Source organism: Peromyscus californicus, unplaced genomic scaffold (assembly GCF_007827085.1).
Source record: "Peromyscus californicus insignis strain IS unplaced genomic scaffold, ASM782708v3 Scaffold_13__1_contigs__length_99412109, whole genome shotgun sequence".
Lineage (NCBI taxonomy): Eukaryota > Metazoa > Chordata > Mammalia > Rodentia > Cricetidae > Peromyscus > Peromyscus californicus.
This window is the reverse complement of record NW_026294424.1, coordinates 24,252,025-24,268,837: the sequence shown is the minus strand read 5'-3', so window position 1 is coordinate 24,268,837 and position 16,813 is coordinate 24,252,025. Positions and strand designations below refer to the sequence as shown.

General features: G+C 48.2%; 1 long non-coding RNA gene across 1 annotated transcript in view; it reads right to left on the bottom strand.

Annotated features, from left to right (window-relative positions):
- Nucleotides 1–1,529: 1,529 nt before the first annotated feature.
- LOC128108300 (uncharacterized) overlaps nucleotides 1,530–16,813 on the bottom strand; it is a 41,032-nt gene continuing 25,748 nt past the window's right edge. Inside the window, exons 3-4 of the long non-coding RNA XR_008217418.1 lie at nucleotides 16,617–16,714; nucleotides 1,530–11,005 (exon numbers count right to left, since the gene is read on the bottom strand). This is a non-coding gene — a long non-coding RNA (uncharacterized LOC128108300). The remainder of the gene's footprint in view (nucleotides 11,006–16,616; nucleotides 16,715–16,813) is intronic.

Sequence of the window (16,813 nt, the reverse complement as noted above, 5' to 3'; positions counted from 1 at the left end):
ATGTGAAATAGAAATCCTCAACTCTGCAAAGGGCACAATTTGGGAATCAAACTGCCTGGGGCTAGAATCTTGATTTATTTATTTATTTATTTTTATTTATTTCTGGGACTGGAATCTTGGTGTGCTGTTTAGTAACTGTGACCCCCAGAGCTCATGTGGCTTTTCTGAGATGCCAGTTTCTTTCTCTTTAAGACTTATTTTTATCTTATGTGTATGAGTATTGTATTTCTGTGTGTGTATGTGCACACAATATGTATGCAATACCTGAAGAGGCCAGAAGAGGGCTAAGATTCCCTGGATCTGGAGTGATAGAGAGTTGTGAGCCACCATATCGGTGTTGAGAAGTTAATCTGGGTCCTCTGGAAGAGCAGCCAGTGCTCTTAACTGCTGAGCAATCTCTCCAGCCCCCAGTTCATGTTCATTCATGTTCATTCTCTCCCACCCCACCAAGGTCTCGCTATGTAGCCCTGGCTGGCCTGGAACTTGCTATGTAGACCAGACTGGGCTCAAAATCACAGAGATCCTCCTGCCTCTACACCCCAAAGGCTGGGATAAAGTCACATGCCACCATGCCCCGCCCAGTTTTCTCTTTTATGAAACAGCTGTAGCTGAGATCTGCAGTGTTGGGGATTGAACTGAGGCCTCAAACTCACCAAGCCAGTGCTCTACCTTTGAGCTACATCCAGCAGCTCAGCTCTGGAACTGTGGGATAATGATGCATTCAAAACAAATCAAAATCAAGCTTGGGGGTGGGGGTAGATCTGTGATTCCAGCGTTCAGAGGGATTTAGAGTTTCAGACCACAAACCAAATAAAACCCAAACCAAAAACATGTAAATCTGACTGTGAAAGATTAAATGTGCCCTATTTATTTGAAACTGGGACATTTTCAATGAAGGGCACTTGTGACGAGTGGCTTTCTTCCCACCCTCTCCCTGTCTCACTCTGCATCTTCCTTATGGAGATATGAAATAATATCTTACCACTGATGGCGTCTTACCCTAGACGAATTACAACAGATTCTGTACTGAGTTTTTCCTAGATAGGGAAGAAAGAGTAAAGGACACACCAGAAGTGAAGAATACTTTCCAAATGTCTTGTTCTTGCCTAAAATTCTCCTCCCTTCGTGACCATGGCCCTTTACTCTCCTCTTACCAGCCCTTGCCAACCCCCTCCTTCTCCACCTCCTACCTTCCTTTCCTTGCTCCTCTCTCCCTCCCCTCCCCCAACCCCTCTCCATATCTTTCCTTTGATTTCATTCTTTCTGCCTGTCTCTGTGTTACTGTCTATCTCTTTACTTCTCCGTCTTGATCTCAGTGGCAACTCTTAATGACTTCTTCTAGCTGGACATGGAACATTCCTATGACGTCAGGAGGCAGGGGCAGGTAGAACCCGGGCTCCAAAAAGCCTGTGCTAAGTAGAGAGCAAGATCTGGTTTCAAAATCAAAACAAAATAATAATAAATAAACAAAAACAAATAAATGAAAGCCCCCCAAGGGGCTCAGCAGTTAAGAGCACTTGCTACTCTTACAGAGGATCTGAGTTCAGTTCCCAGCTCCTACATGGTGGTTCACAACCATCTGTAACTTATTCCCAGGGGTCCAATGCCTTCCTCTGGCCTTGAAGGCACCAGGCATGCATGTAGTGTACAGACATACAGGCAAGCAAAACACCCATATACATAAAATAAAGTTTTAAAATCAACCAAACAACTGTAAAGACTTCTAGGAATGTACATCTCAGAATCTGAAGACCAGAAAGGAAATTAGATTATTTGATATTTTGTGGTTTCATGGATAAAATATCTACCTCATGAGACTTTTATGAAGATTAAATGTTTGGGGACATATGAAGAATCCAATAAATGTTGGCTGTAATTATTTATTAGTCATATATAGAGAATGGAACCATCAACATCATAACAACAGAGATAAAGAGTTTAAAAAGTCCAGAGCTAAAAGACAGACTCGCCCATGGTCTCCACACCACCTTCTCTCCTAGCTGGAACCAGAAACATGTCCTGGCCAAGTTTGACTTTCTGCCTTGCTAGTGACAAAGCATGCTTAGGACTCGGAGTCCTGAATGGGAGGAACAGGAGGGCAGACAGTCATGTGCACTTCAATGCATCTTTCGACATAGCAGTGTGGGATATCTTTAGACCAGCACGGGGAACTTGACGCCACCCTTTTACAACTCTTCTCCTCCAGGAAGGCTTTTCTGAAGACATTTTCTTACAGACAAAGGAACACTCCACGCCACTCTTCTCGGAGTTCTCCAAAGAGCACCGTCAGAATCACTAACATCCACAGTAATAATTCTAAGAGCATTTTCTTGCTCCCAGTCCTGGAAGATAAGAGGGAATTGGGCAACGTTTCATTTACACTTGCTTTTCACTTATCACATGAGTGGGAACCGGAGAGACTGCCCAAAGGCTGACGGGAGCCGACCCGCTGTGCACCCTGTCGATTCAGGCTAAAGCTCTGCCCTGTATTTGGTGCAGGCCTTTGGGGGACAGCTCCAGGTGACTGAGCTTGCGAGGGTAGCATCCTCATGGCAGGCTTAGTCCCTTGTGTGAGGGAACTCCAGGAGTCAACAGTGACCTCCTGTACTGCCACCTGGGTCTTGCATCTATCTTCAACGTGAGAAACATCTGGGGTTAAGCCACTCTGCCTGCAGGATTGTGACAGGCCCAGCCAACTGAGACAAGGCAAGCAGCCTCCCATAGTCAGGGGCAGGTGGCAGAGGGTTGACAGGGAGCTCTCTTGGGCTAACTTGTGAGAAGAACAGAAGTACGACCTGGAGAGCAAGTCAGAAGAGAAGAACACGTGAGTGATTCTGTCAAACCAAAGGAAGTCTCAATGTATCTCAGAACTAGGAAGTTTTAGATTTAGAAAGTGTAACATAACCTTAACTGTCCCTGGATGAGCTTGCTGTCTCGAGTGGAGACGGAGCTGGTGGCAGCCGCAGGAGTAATTGCTGCCTTGCTGGGTTCCGCAGCTGCTGCTGGGACAGCCTCAAGGCCCCTCATTGTGTGACTTTAAGTCCTTAGCTGAATACAGGAAGGAAGACACAAAACCCTGGGAAGCGGCCTGTCCCACCTCTGGGAAGCCGGGTCTCTTCCAAAAGGGAGTTCTTAGGCTATGGAGTGGTCTAAGAGGAACTAAAAATATGAAAAACTAAAAAAGCTAAGCATAGTGGTGCACGCCTTTAATCCCAGCACTCAGGAGGCAGAGGCAGGTGGATCTCTGTGAGTTCCAGGACAGCCAGGGCTACATAGACCTTGTGCCAAGTCCAAGAACCACGCCACACACAACCAATCTCGAAAATGTTACAAAAATGGCCTCAAGTAACCCAGGTCACAAAGATAAGAATCTCTTAAGGGGGTCGACCCCAAGTTCCTGAGGAACCATGGGCTTTGCGAAGAAGCCCAACAGGGAAGGCCCGAAGAAGATGCAGGCCAGCGGCGTGAAGGTGATGAGTGCGCGTGCAGAGGCCATCAAGGCACTTGTGAAGCCCAAGATGCTAAAGGGCCCCAGCCGCAAGCTCAGCCATCCTGCTTTCATCGCTCACCCCAAGCTTGGGAAGCAGATTAGAAGCTATGTGGCCAAGGGTCATAGGCTCTGCCAACCAAAACCCAAGACTCAAACCAAGGCAGAGGCCTCAGCTCCAGTTCAGGCTCCCAAAGGTGCCCAGGCCCTTGTGACGGCCCCATAGAAAAGGTTTCTGTCTGCCAATGTGAAGACAGATGGACTGGTGTGACACACCTACACACCATTGCAGACGATCAGTGCCCTGTGCTGATTACAAATAAACTTGAGGCAAGATCTGTTAAAAGGAAAAGAAAAGTTATATATGTACGTGTGTGAGAGAGAAAGAGGAGAGACAGACAGACAGACAGATTTAAGAGCAAATTCTCCGAGATCCATACGACACAAGAGCCTCTTTCTTCCCTCTCTCCCTCCTTCCAGTTGACTGGATTTTTACTGTTGTTTCCCATGTGCAGTTAAAAAAGAAAGCTGTAGTTTTAAAAACAGGAGCTGATGGCTTGATGGGATTTCTCTCTCAATCTCTGTGTCTGCTTCACACAGCTGTCCTGAGTGCTTGCTGGCCCTGGGAAATCAAGAGTGATGGCCACAGAGCGAGAAGCCCGGGAAGAGGGTCGCGGGGACAGGCAGCTTGCCTGGCATGGAGTGTCCTGCATGGTCCCCCAGGCCCATGGCATGGTCCCCCAGCCCCATGACTACCACCAGGCACAGAAGTGTCTAGTTTTGAGGAAAATGCCTTGCCGAGCCACTCAGCTCCAGGGCTACACAAACAGGGTGTTTAGAGTCCGGGCCTTCTGGGTCCCTGGGAGATCTTGTACTTGCACTGCCCAGAAATTTGGGAAGAATCTTCACTTCATAGAGATAGCCCTAGAAAAAGGGGCAGAGGGACATGGAAGGGGGGGGGGGGGTGGGAAAAAAAGAGAGACTCCAGGCCGCCTAGCCTGAGGTCTGTGAGCCCAGTCAGAGGCTCTCAGGAGAGGAAGGCCTGAACTGTCTCATACCTGGGAAGGTGGCAGCCGCGGAGTACTGCAGAGACCTCTCTGCTGATCTTTGTCAGTCCTGCCCTACCCAGCTGCTCTGGGCCCTGACTTTGGGCAATTAGAGTGTTGGCCACAGAATGAAACTCTCAGGAAGATGCAAAGTTTAAAGAACAATTCCCCAGGGGCTGGAGAGATGGCTAAGGGGTTAAGATCACTGGCTGCTCTTCCAGAGGACCTGGGTTCAATTCCCAGCACCCACATGGCAGCTCACAACTGTCTGTAATTCCAGTGCCAGGGAACCCAACACCCATGGCAAAACACCAATGTGCATAAAATAAAAATAAATAAATTTTTTAAAAAACCACAATTTAAAAAAAAAAAAGAACTATTCCCCAGTAGTACTACACCCAAGCCTTTAATCCCAGCACTTGGGAGACAGGCAGATCTCTGAGTTTGAGGCCAGCCTGGTCTACTGAGTGAGTTCCAGGGCAGCCAGGGTGACACAGAGAAACTCTGTCTCGAAAAAACAAAATAAATAAGTAAACAGAGCAACTCCTCAAAGCTAAGGACATGCCAGTCACATCTGAGTCACATAGTGAGGATGCCATGTTACTGGTGGCTTCTAGGTCCTGCGACCCCTGGTGAGAGGGAGGCCCTGAAGGAAGAAGGCATACCGTGACAGGCCTCTGCAGTCCTGGCTTTGGAGGTGGCTGAGAGCCTGAAGTTGGTAGCTAAACAGGTACCACCATCTATATAGATGGTGGAGAGCTAGGAAGGAAGCCCCGGAGGGTCACTATGGCCTTGGCAGCAGGTACTTACCATTTGGAGACAAGGCACAAAGCTGGGAGCACCCTTACTGTGATAGGTAGAAATCACAGCTCGGGAGCCTCTGAGGTTTTGGTTTTTTGTTTTGAAACAGGGTCTCACTCTGTAGAGCTGGCTAGCCTTGAACTCACAGAGATCCACCAGCCTCTGGCCCCCAGCATGGGGATGAAAGCTGTGTGCCACCATACCCAGCCAAGACCCTGGCGTTACGCTTACGTTCCTCCTGCCTATCCTCTCTATCAAACATAATAATAAAAAAAGTTAAGAAATGAATTGTTAAAGAACAAAATGATAGTAAGTCTAATTTCAAGGTTGGGATTTGCCTTAATTTGTGATTCTAGAATCAGGCAACACTCTGTTTAAGGTGAAAAAAGCAGAATCCCAGAACAGGAGTTAACTAGCCACTCGGAAGTTACTTTCCTCACAAGACAAGAATAGTGAGCCAGGACAGACAGAAGGACATAATTATCCTACAGTTTGGGAACTTTGTATCTGTCTTATGGTTTCTTGGAAGGAGAGACAGCAACATAGTAATGTGTAATTTTAGCATGAGTGACTCCATTTTGATTTCTGTCCATTGTCCATTGGGGCGAGTCTAAAACAATGTCCTCCTGTAATCTGTATTTACTATGACTGTCTTACACACAGTGAGCCCTTGGTACCCAGTCTGATTGTAATGCCAACTCAGAGGAGAATAGCCCAAAGGATAGAGAGTGCTCAGGAGAATGTTGGGAGAGGGCTGAGTTAGATACAGAACAGGTCAATGTATGTCCAGGGCAATCAAACCAACCCATTCTTTTACAGGTTAAATCCAGCTTTACAGAGTCCTGTAATTAACAGGTCAAATGCAGATATACTACTTAAAATACAGGCAGGGGTGCCAGGGAGATGGTTCAGCAGTTAAAGGATCTTGACCAAGCCAGACAACTGAGTTCCATGTGGTAGGAAAAAAATGAATGCACAAAGGTATCCTGTGACCTCCATGTGCACACATGCTTGAGTACATGTACACAAACACACACACACTAAACAAACAAATAATAAATGTAAAATACACATATTCTGATGAAGAGGCTGGAGAAACAGCTCAGTGGTTAAAAGCACTTGTTGCTCTTGTGGAAGACGTAGGTTCAATTCCCAGCACCACATGGTTGTTTACAAGTATCTGTAACTCCTGTTCCAGAGAATCCCACGACCTCTTCTGACCTCTGTGGGCACCATGCACACACATGATACACACACATACATGCATACAAAACACTCAAACATAAAATATAGTGAATAAATCTTTTTTTAAAAAAAGGTAAAACATGAGGGGGCAGGGTTCAATGAGATGGTTCAGTGGGTAAAGGTGCCTGTTGAACTTGAGTTCCACCAAACTGACCCCACATGATGGAAGGAGAGAACCTGCAAATTGTCCCCTAATCTCCAATCACAGACACACAGACACAGACAGACACACACAGAGAGAGAAATAAAAATGTCATGGAAAAGCATCGATGTTTTCTGTTCTCCTTTAATGCAGACTAGGCTGTTACATAATACTGACTCACGAGGGTTTGAAAGGGCATGCAATAATCTTTTTGCTAATTTGGGGCTTTTTCTTTTCCTGTAAGCAGGGGAAGCCAGGGACTAGATTCCTGTCCCCAGCTGGGAGAACCGAAGGAGCAAGCCTGGGGGCCTCTGACATCCCAGGAAGCCTGTCCTTTCTGGTGACTGTCCCTCTAAAACTGTCCCCTTTGCTACTGACCTTGCATCTAGGAGTGTCCTCTGCGCCACCCCTCAGGGACCCTTGTGCCAACTCTGGGTTCCAAATGTGATGGGAGACCAAACACAGACCTGTCCACCAGAAGTGAGAGGATGCTGAAGCCTGGTTGAGGACAAACGGGAAATACCTAACAACATTTTAATCATGGTAAAATATGTGAACAATAAATGTACCATTGAACAACGTGTAAGCATCCACTTGATGGTACTATGTGCATTCATGTTACGCAATCATCCCAACCATCGACCTCGAGTACACGCTTTCATCTCTCCAAATTTAAATGTGGACCGTCATTCCCGTCCCTCTCCCTCCCGGTCACCACTCTACCTGTGTCTTTGAAAGCTCACTCTCCTGGGCAGTTCACAGGAGGAGAACTGGAGCCTTTGCACTTCATGTAGCGTGTCTTCCAAGCCCATTCATGTTGCGGCATATGTCAGGAGCTCACTTTTCAGAGCTGAATAATTTCCATTTCAGACGCGTGCCTTATTTATGAGGTCACTCGCTGACGTGTCTCACCATCTTACATGAACACACTCTGTGACTTAGGACGTGGAAGCCCATTTTGAAGCCTTTGTCTATACTTGCATAAACAGATATAAAAGGTATTTGTGGAAGACCTCAGGGTCACTACTTAACAGATCGTTTTTCCTTCTTTCTTGCCAGTAGGGACTTGAGTTGCTTGAATAGAGGACAATTTGACAAAATCTACACCAACTTGTGTACTTTAAGATTTTGAAACTGGGACCCTATTTTATTTTGCATTTTGGCAGCTGGAGAGTCAACGAAGGCCTCACACGTGCTAGGCCAGCCCTTTTTCACTGGGCTATGGCTCACCTCCAGCCCCATAGTCTATTGAACGCAGCATCCTCTATCTGTCCTCACTTGACAGCTCCGATGAACTTATGTTCTCCTCTCGGTCCCACCCACTCACCACACCTCTCACAGCTAAGAAAAGCGGCACAGAGCACATCGTGAGTGTTAACAAAGTGATTCACGAGGTCAAATTTAGTTTGGGAAGTAACTTGTTCCCCGACTCTTTTCTATACAGGTCATACCTCTTTAACTGCATGGAGGAGCACCCTCCCAGACTCCTTGAACATCTTGAAACCACCATAAATGGAAACCTGAAAGTGAAAATGCCCTTTTCGAGATGCCCAGGCCCCAGCGTTGGGAGCGACTCCACCTTCTTGGAGCGCCCATCCTCAGCCTTGCCAGCTACAGGAGGCCATGTAGCTCTGTAACCCAACCACAAGGTCAGGCTCTGGTAGAGTGAGGACCGTCTCCAGAGAGCGTTGTCCATTCTTCCCTGCATCGTATGTTGGCTGGAGGGGCATTTGCACAGCACAGTCCGTGATGCTGAAATTCCTCCCCGGGGGAGATGTGAACAACTCTACTTCTCCGTCTAAGGTCCCAACAACAAATCACTCTGGGAAACCAGTGAGTTTACCAAGCTTACCTACAGAGCGCAATGGGAGAGGGTTGAGTTCACGGAGGGCCACGTGCTCTGCCTTCTCCACACCAACCCAGCCCTCGGTTCCACCGTAGCGCGTTTGCAAAATGGTCACAGCCGCTCTCAGTCCAGTCACAGGCACTCAGAACTCTTTTAAACACACATTAGCCTTCAGTTGTTCTGGAAAATTGCCAGCTGCACCACTAAACCCATCTGCTTTGGCAGCTTGGAGGAAACCTCACTGTTAAGCGCCATTGTTTCTCTGAACAGGCTGTAGTCCCCAGTTTCTGAGAGGCATGCTTCGCTGAACCCTGGTTTCCAACAAGTCCCCCCCTCTCTCCACTGTCGCTCTGATCTGCGCTTTCTGAAGTAATGATGATGTCAGGCATTCTTCATGAGCTCTTTGGTTATTTATTGACCTTTGGAGAAATAACTACTCAGAGCTTCGTGTGTGTTTGGCTTGGTTCTTTTTAATTACACTTAAATGTAGCTGGAGTTTTCTCCAGTCCTGCCCAGCCCCACAGGCCCCGCAACCACTTATAAAATAATCACCCAGAAGCTTATATTAATTAAACTGCTCGGCCATTAGCTCAGGCCTACCGCTGACTAGCTCTTACACTTAAACTCAGCCCATTTCTGTTAATCTATATGTCGCCACGTGTTCCGTGGCTTTACCTGCGTGCCTTTACATGTTGCTCCCTGGACGGCAGGCTGGCATCTCCTAACTCAGCCTTCCTGTTCCCAGAATTCTTTTCTCTGCTTGTCCCGCCTATACTTCCTGCCTGGCTACTGGCCAATCAGCGTTTTATTTATACAGAGCAATATCCACAGCACTTAATTTTTTTATTCAGTGTAGGGGTGACTCATGTGTGCCTCAGCATGGACACGTGGAGCTCAGAGGACAACTTGTGGGAGTCAGGTCTCTTCTTCCATGTGGTTCTAAAAATGGCACTCAGATCATCAGGCTTGTTGGCAAGCTCCTTCCCCCGTGAGCCACCTCGCCAGCCCTACTCTAATTATTGACCAGTTCATGGAACTTGGGTATTTTCTTTTCAGTTTTTCCACATTTCTGATATGAATGCGGCAGTAAGAAATGCTTAAAACAAAATAACTCATAAAAGACCAGAATAAGGTGGGTATGGGGGTATACACTTGTCACCCCAGAACTTAGGAGGAGGCAGAAGGGTGGGCAGTTCAAAATGGTCCTCAGGTACATAGTGAATGTGAGGCCATGGGCAACAGGAGACCCTGTCTCAATCCAATGCCCCATCCCTGCCCACAAAAAAAAAAAAGAGCCAGATAAAGCTGGGAATGGCATCTCAATAGCCTCCTCTGGAGTTCTTGAAGAGCAAATACATTAACTCAGCCACCCCACACAACACCCAGCACACATCCATTCAGCTGGCATTCCTTTCCTGGAAAGGTATGGGCCTTTTTGGCTCTGGCTAAGGCATGTGTTAGCAGGAAGAGGGTCAAAAATCATTAGAGGTGGATCCTGATTACAGTAGAAAATTCCAAGTCTGACAGAGGGGAAGAGAAGCGTTAGAGCTAAGACAGCAGTGTGCCAGCGGCCTGGGGTGGGCAGCCAGGAGGAGGAGGTTGCCCACGGCACCGATTCCTGTCCCAGCCCTGTGCAGTTTCCCCTCAATGGTGGCATGATGGGGCCACACTCTCCTAAATGGGGAAGCATTTTTTTTTAAGGCAATCTTACAATATCTCTGTTAATTTTGCCTACAACGTCTTTTCTCCTTTTTCTTTTGATGTGAGCTGACACCAGCTCATTTTGACCATTTGGCAATCCTCAGATCTGGGATCCACCAAGGGTCACACTAACATCCTACCAGGCTGAGGTCAAAGTCCACCAAACACACAACCACTGCCCAGCAAACAGGCACAAAGCCTGTAAACCTTAGCCAGGGGTAGTGTCCCCTCTAAGATGGCTGTCACACTCCCTCGATCCCAGAGCAGCTCACTTTATGGAATTAGACCACGTGCTCCTTGGTGAGACAGGGAGATGCAGACCCGGCGGGGCTCAGACCTCAAGGGCTCAGAAAGAGCCAGGTCCATGAAAAGTATATGAGACCCTCTGTGCAGTCTCCACAGCTTGTCGGTAGATATAAAGTTATTCTGAAGCAAAGCCTAGTTTCAAAATCAACAACAACAAAATGTGTCTAAAAATTTAACTGAAGAAAATATGCCATGTCAAATTATCCACATTAAAAGGGGCTCCTCAGTGGTGATACGGTTTGGGTGCTTTACCTACTTGATGAAAAGAAATCCTTCCAGCTGGAGTCGTGTCCCGGTAGTTAAGAGCACTTGCTGTCTTCAGAGGACCCAGGTTCAGTTTCCAACACCCACATGGCTGCTCACAACCTTATGAAACTCTGGTTCCAGCGGATCCAGCACCCTCTTCTGGCTTCTGTGGGCACTAGGCATGACTGTGGTGCACAAAGTCAAAACATAAAAAAAAATAATAATAATAATAATAATAATAATAATAATAATAAACAATTCTTTTTAAAAAAGAAAAGAAAAAGCCATCTCTTTGGGCAAAGGAAATCCAAACCCTCAGGATATAGCCCTGGCTCTTCACCCAAAGGTGTGAGGGGTGCTTTATGACGGTTTGAATGAAAATATCCCCCATAGGCTCAAAAGGAGTGGTACTATAAGGAAGTGTGTCACTGGGGGTGGGCTTTGAGGCTTCAAATGCTCAAGCCAGGCCCAGTGTCACTTTCTCTTCCTGCTGCCTGCTGATCCAGATGTAGAATTCTTGGCCCTTCTCCAGCACCATGCCTGCCCAGTCACTACCATGCTTCCCAACATGATGATAACGGGCCAAACATCTAAATCTGTAGGCCAGCCCCGATTAAATGTTTTCTTTATGAGAGTTGCCAGGCTTGTGGTGTCTCTTCACAGCAATAGAATACTGACTAACACATGCTTCATTTTGTCATTATGATTACAACCCAGAAAACAAGGTTCAATTAGCTTCTTAGCCTGCCTATTGTATCAGACTTCGGAGGCCAATAAGAAAGGCGGGGCACATCCACTGGGAGTGAGATGACCTCAAAGGGTGATTAGTGACTGTCACTTAAGGGTAGTGGCCTCAGAAGGGTAGGGCCAGTGGCAGGGAGCCATGAGCTCCTTAAACAGACGGCATGACACCTCAGTGTCCTGACGCTGTGCCTAGCCTATCTGAAGCCAGCTAGTAGTCTGCTAAAACATGCGATTACAGAGGACAGGTCATGGGGTTGGATGACCCAGGGGGTGATTCAGGTGTGAGCGCAAAGAAACCCTGGCTTTAGGGCATTGGAGGGGAGTGGCAGCCAGAGAATCAGAGAGTCAGCCCTCACCCAGGAGCAGTGAGGGAAGGCACTGCGGTCCAGCCTCTGGCCTCCTCCTGACTGTGGGGGGCAGAGTGTGCTCCTCGCATGTAGCCACACCCCCTCAGGATTTCTAAGAAACACTTGGCCTGCCTGCAGTGGTTCCCTGACGCCAGCTGTGCTACAGTCTGGGCAGATTTTAACTTGAAAATGTACAAACATCCTTCCAGCTGCTTCCTGCTTTTTCTTCCTGGGCCGGAACGATGTAGGGGGAGAGGGCAGTTCTGAAACCAAACGCAGAGTGCTATGCAGGTTGGGGGAGGGGTGGTCAAAGAGCCAAACTCTGTCTAAGGAGGCAATATGAAAGGAGCTGCTTAATAATTCAGAGCCCTGACTGAGCCTACCCGGAGCAGAAGCGAAGGATCCACGCCCTTCTCTCTTCACCAGCGTGCAAATATCCTGGCTGACCCCTAGATGGGAAGGAATGGCCAGTGACATGGGGCTAAAACCACCATTCACTCATTCACTCACTCATTCATCATTCAACAAAGTCCTCATCACTGCTATTGCATGCCATGCAGCCAGTACCCAGTGCCAAGGTTGCACACGGGGTGAGGCAGACATTCTCTGCTTCATGGACCTCAGAATCTGCCCTGGTTCTCAACCATTAAGGGCCCCCCCCCTGAAATCTCCAGTTTAGTAGGTCTTGGTAACCTTCAAGCTTGTGTCTCTGAAACATACCCTGAGTAACTGAGCTGCTGTCCCAGCTAATTCTCTTCCTGGCATAAAGCGCTTCACGGGAGGAAACGGAGCCCGGCATATGTTACAGCCTGAACTTAGCAGCCCCAGAGCCAAGGCCATCCCAGGTCTACCCAGTAAGGAAAAGCCGTATCTTAATGCACAGACATGCCTGGGAAGACTTCACGAGGCCCAAGCTCCCACCCTGACAGGAGAAGAGGGACAGCATGAGAAGTCTCTCATTGACTTTTCTGAAATAAAGGTCTTCTTCACCCATGCCAAGTGTGGGCCTACACCCTCAGTGTCGGGGTCTGGGCTGGGGGCAGGTGAGAGCCATCTTCTTTCCACCTGAGCGAGGCTTCACCGTGTGCACACTGGTTGTTGGTGGCTTTCAAGTTGTGCAGTCACGTTCACAATCAACTTCAGAACATTTCCATCACCCTAACATGAAACCCCCTTCAGCTACTAATCTCCTGCTCCCGGCCCCGCCCCGCCCCCGCCTCCCCCCCCCCCCCCCCCCCCCCCCGCAGCTCTAGGCAAGCACCAACCTTCCAGCTACAGCAGTGGTTCTCAACCTGTGGGTCACAACCCCTTTGGGGGCCTGAGAACATTGGAAAACACAGCTATTTAGATTATGACTCATAACAGTGGCAAAATTACAGTTATAAAGTAGCAATGAAACTAATTTTATGGTTGGGGGTCACCACAACATGAGAACTGTATTAAAGGGTCGCATCATTAAGAAGGTTGAGAACCACTGATATACAGACTCCAGGCATTTGATAAAAATGTAATCATACTCTATGCTGTCATTCAAGTTTGACATGTGTACGTGTGTGTGTGTGTGTGTGTGTGTGTGTGTGTGTGTGTGTGTGTGTATGTGTGTGTGTACACAAGTATGCTCATATGTCATGAGCACGTATAGGCCAGAGGTTGGTGTTAAATGTCTTCCTCAGTTGTTGTTGTTGTTGTTATTATTATTATTATTATTATTATTATTATTATTATTATTTTAAGACAAGGATAGCCTTGACTGGCCTGGAACTTTCTATGTAGATCAGAATGACCTCAAACTCATAGAGATCTGCCTGCATCTCCTTCTCAAGTGCTGGGATGAAAGATATGTATCACCACACCCAGTCTATTAATTTATTTCTAGACAGGCTCTCACTATATAGGTCCGGCTGGCCTGGAACTTGCTATTTAGACCAGACTGGCCTCAAAGCCACAAAGATCTACTTCCTCCTAAGTGCTAAGATTAAAGGCATGTGCTACCATGACTGTCTTACTGTGGTAGTTTGAAAAAACATGGTCCCCATAGGGAGTGGCACTATTAGGAGGGATAGCCTCGTCAGAGTAGCCTTGTTGTGGCCTTGTTGGAGGAAGTGTGTCACTGTGGGGGTGGGCTTTGAGGTCTCCTGCGCTCAAGCTATATCCAGGGTCACAGACTCCTTCTGCTGCCTGCAGATCAAGATGTAGGGCTCTCAGCTCCTTCCCCAGCACCATGTCTGTCTACATGCTGCCATGTTCCACCATGATGATAATGAACTAAACCTCTGAACTGTAAGCCAGCCCCAATTAAATGTTTTCCTTATAAGAGTTGCTATGGTCATGGTGTCTCTTCACAGAAATAGAAACCCTAGCTAAGGCCCTTACATATTTTTAATTTTTTATATTTTTTATTTTAGATGTATGTGTGTTTTTCCTGCAAGAGTGTATATGCCACACACATGCATGCCTGATACTGAAGGAGGTCAAAAGAAGGCATCAGGTCCCCTGAAACCGGAGTCATAGACGTTTGTGAGCTACCGTGCAGGTGCTGAGAACCAAACCCCCACCATCTACAAGAAGCAAATGATTCTAACCACTGAGCCATGTCTTCTGCCCCTTATTTATTTTTGATATTACTTGTTTTCACATTTAGTTAGTGTATGGATGTGTGTGCATGTGTGCCCACGCTTGTGTAAAACGGACTAGATCACACCACTGCACCCGGGATGTGAGCTCAGGGCCTCCTGTTTGTGCAGCAAGTGCCTCACCCGCCGAGCCATCTCCTCAGCCCCCCCAAATTACCTTTACCAGGAAAATGGGACTACCTTGAACAGGTCCAGAGAAATAGCAGGCAGAAGCACAGGCGGAGACAGGACGTTTGGGAGTAACGTCCTGTCTGAATCCCAGAGCCTTACATCCCAGGACGCCAACTCCCACTCACGGGACCCTAGAGAGCAGTGTGAGGGTCAGTGAGGGCCTGGCCCATGTGTGCTTACGATAAGGAAGCGCCTCAGTGAGAAGAGGCTCTGGGAACCCCACGGGGGAGCCAGCCCGACTCCATTTTGAAGGCAGGAGCCATTATGCTATAGTGTTAAAAATGAGTTTCCAATTATTGTAAGAGCTAAGTTTCTGTTTTTAAGTCTCTGTTTCCTAGCATTTGACCTGCCCCAACCATGACCTTGACTTGTTTTTTAGAACACCCTGACCCTCTTTCTTAAGGTTTCTATTGCTGTGAAGAGACACCATGACCACAGCAACTCTTATAAAGAAAACATTTAATTAAGGCACTGGCTGGTACCTGGAAGCAAAGGAACATAAGGAGAGACTCGGAAAGGTAGGCATACCCATGGAGCCTCGGGAAGGCTTATAGGGACTGTGCTAGGGGGCAGGAATTCTGGCAAGAAAAAGTACATCATCTCATCAAAGGAATAATTATTCCTCCTACCTCTTTAGCATAATTTGAAGTAGATAGGCCTTCCTGAGGGGAGGGCTCTGCCTAGGAGTTTGACTTGCCCAACTGTATTAACTCTTAAGGGAAATTAGGAGACACAACCACATGTCTCCACCCAGATAATTTTTCTGCTAGGAGGCAACAGCTTTCCCTCTAATGGATCTTCAACACCTCTGCAACACCAGCTCCCTGCCAGCCCGTTGCTTTGGTGGCTGGAGCTGCTGCCTCCGCAGCAGCCCCACGTCTCGCTGTAGGCATCCCGTCACCATGGCTTCTCTGTTCAAACCTTCGCTTGTCCCAGTATGATGCATCATGGGAAATCCGGGACCCAGGTCAGCAATAGAGGGCACTAGCCTCTGGGAAGCCTCCCAAGGGTCTCTTACTCTATCAAGCCTGAGACAGGAATGCCAGGATTCCACTCAGAAGGAAGGAGGCTCTTCGATTCGGCTCTGCTCAAGAACAGTAACAGAACTGTCACTCTGCCCCCACCCCCATCATATCAGTGGTCTGGGGCTTTCAGTGCAGGTGCAGAATACAGTCTGGGGGCTCAAGCCAAAGGCAAACCCCAAGTCCCATGCCCTGCTATGCTCTTTGTAGCAATAGTTCAGGTCTGACAACAGGATCCACACCCACCCCAGATAAAGGCTGAAGGTCAATCAAGTGGGTATGGGCAAGAGAGCTAGCAGCAGGAGCACCTTTGGGCTCAGGCTGTAGCGAGAAGGCCTGGAAACAAAGCATAGTTCTCAGCGTGAGGAGGGCCCTGGGCCCAGGAGGCTGAGAGGCCTTAATTATTAAGCCCGTGAGAGAAACTGGCTCTCAAGAGTGCCAAGGAGAACAGATCTGCCCTGCCTGCTCTCGGCTCACAGTCCACCTGGAGGGGAAAACACAGCCACCACAGTGTGACCAGAGTGTAAACAGGCAGTCCGGGCTGGCCTAGGAGGACAGCCACACCTGGCCCCGCCCCCACTCCACGGGCCCCTTCAGATCTCAGGGCCTTATGTTTACAGGCTTGGGCTCACTTCCACCTCCCTGGGCTGGGCTTCGGCACACACATTTTTAGCATTCTCCTTCCAGTAAAGTAGTTGGTGTCTCATGTCCCTTCTGGTCTCATCATCGTCCCCCACCCCTGGCCCCCCAATGAGAACCTGCAGCTCCCCCCCCCCCCCCCCCCCCCCCCCCCCCCCCCCCCGGCCGCTCCCTCGCCCAAGGAAAACCAGCAGCTGCAGACCCGCATATTTTGGGTCTGGCTCCAGGAGCCTCTCCTACCAGCAGGAGATGTTCGATTCTGCCGGAGGTTTCTCCTCCTTCGGGTCCTCTGCACACCCAGGGTTAATGAGCCCTTACAAGGGTCGAATTTCCGGTGTCTAGAAAAGAAGAGCAGGAAGACCTACCTGAAAGCGGGTCAGAATGGTTCTTTGAAACCTGGAGGAAGCGATGTCAGCCTTCCATGGGCCGTGCTTCTG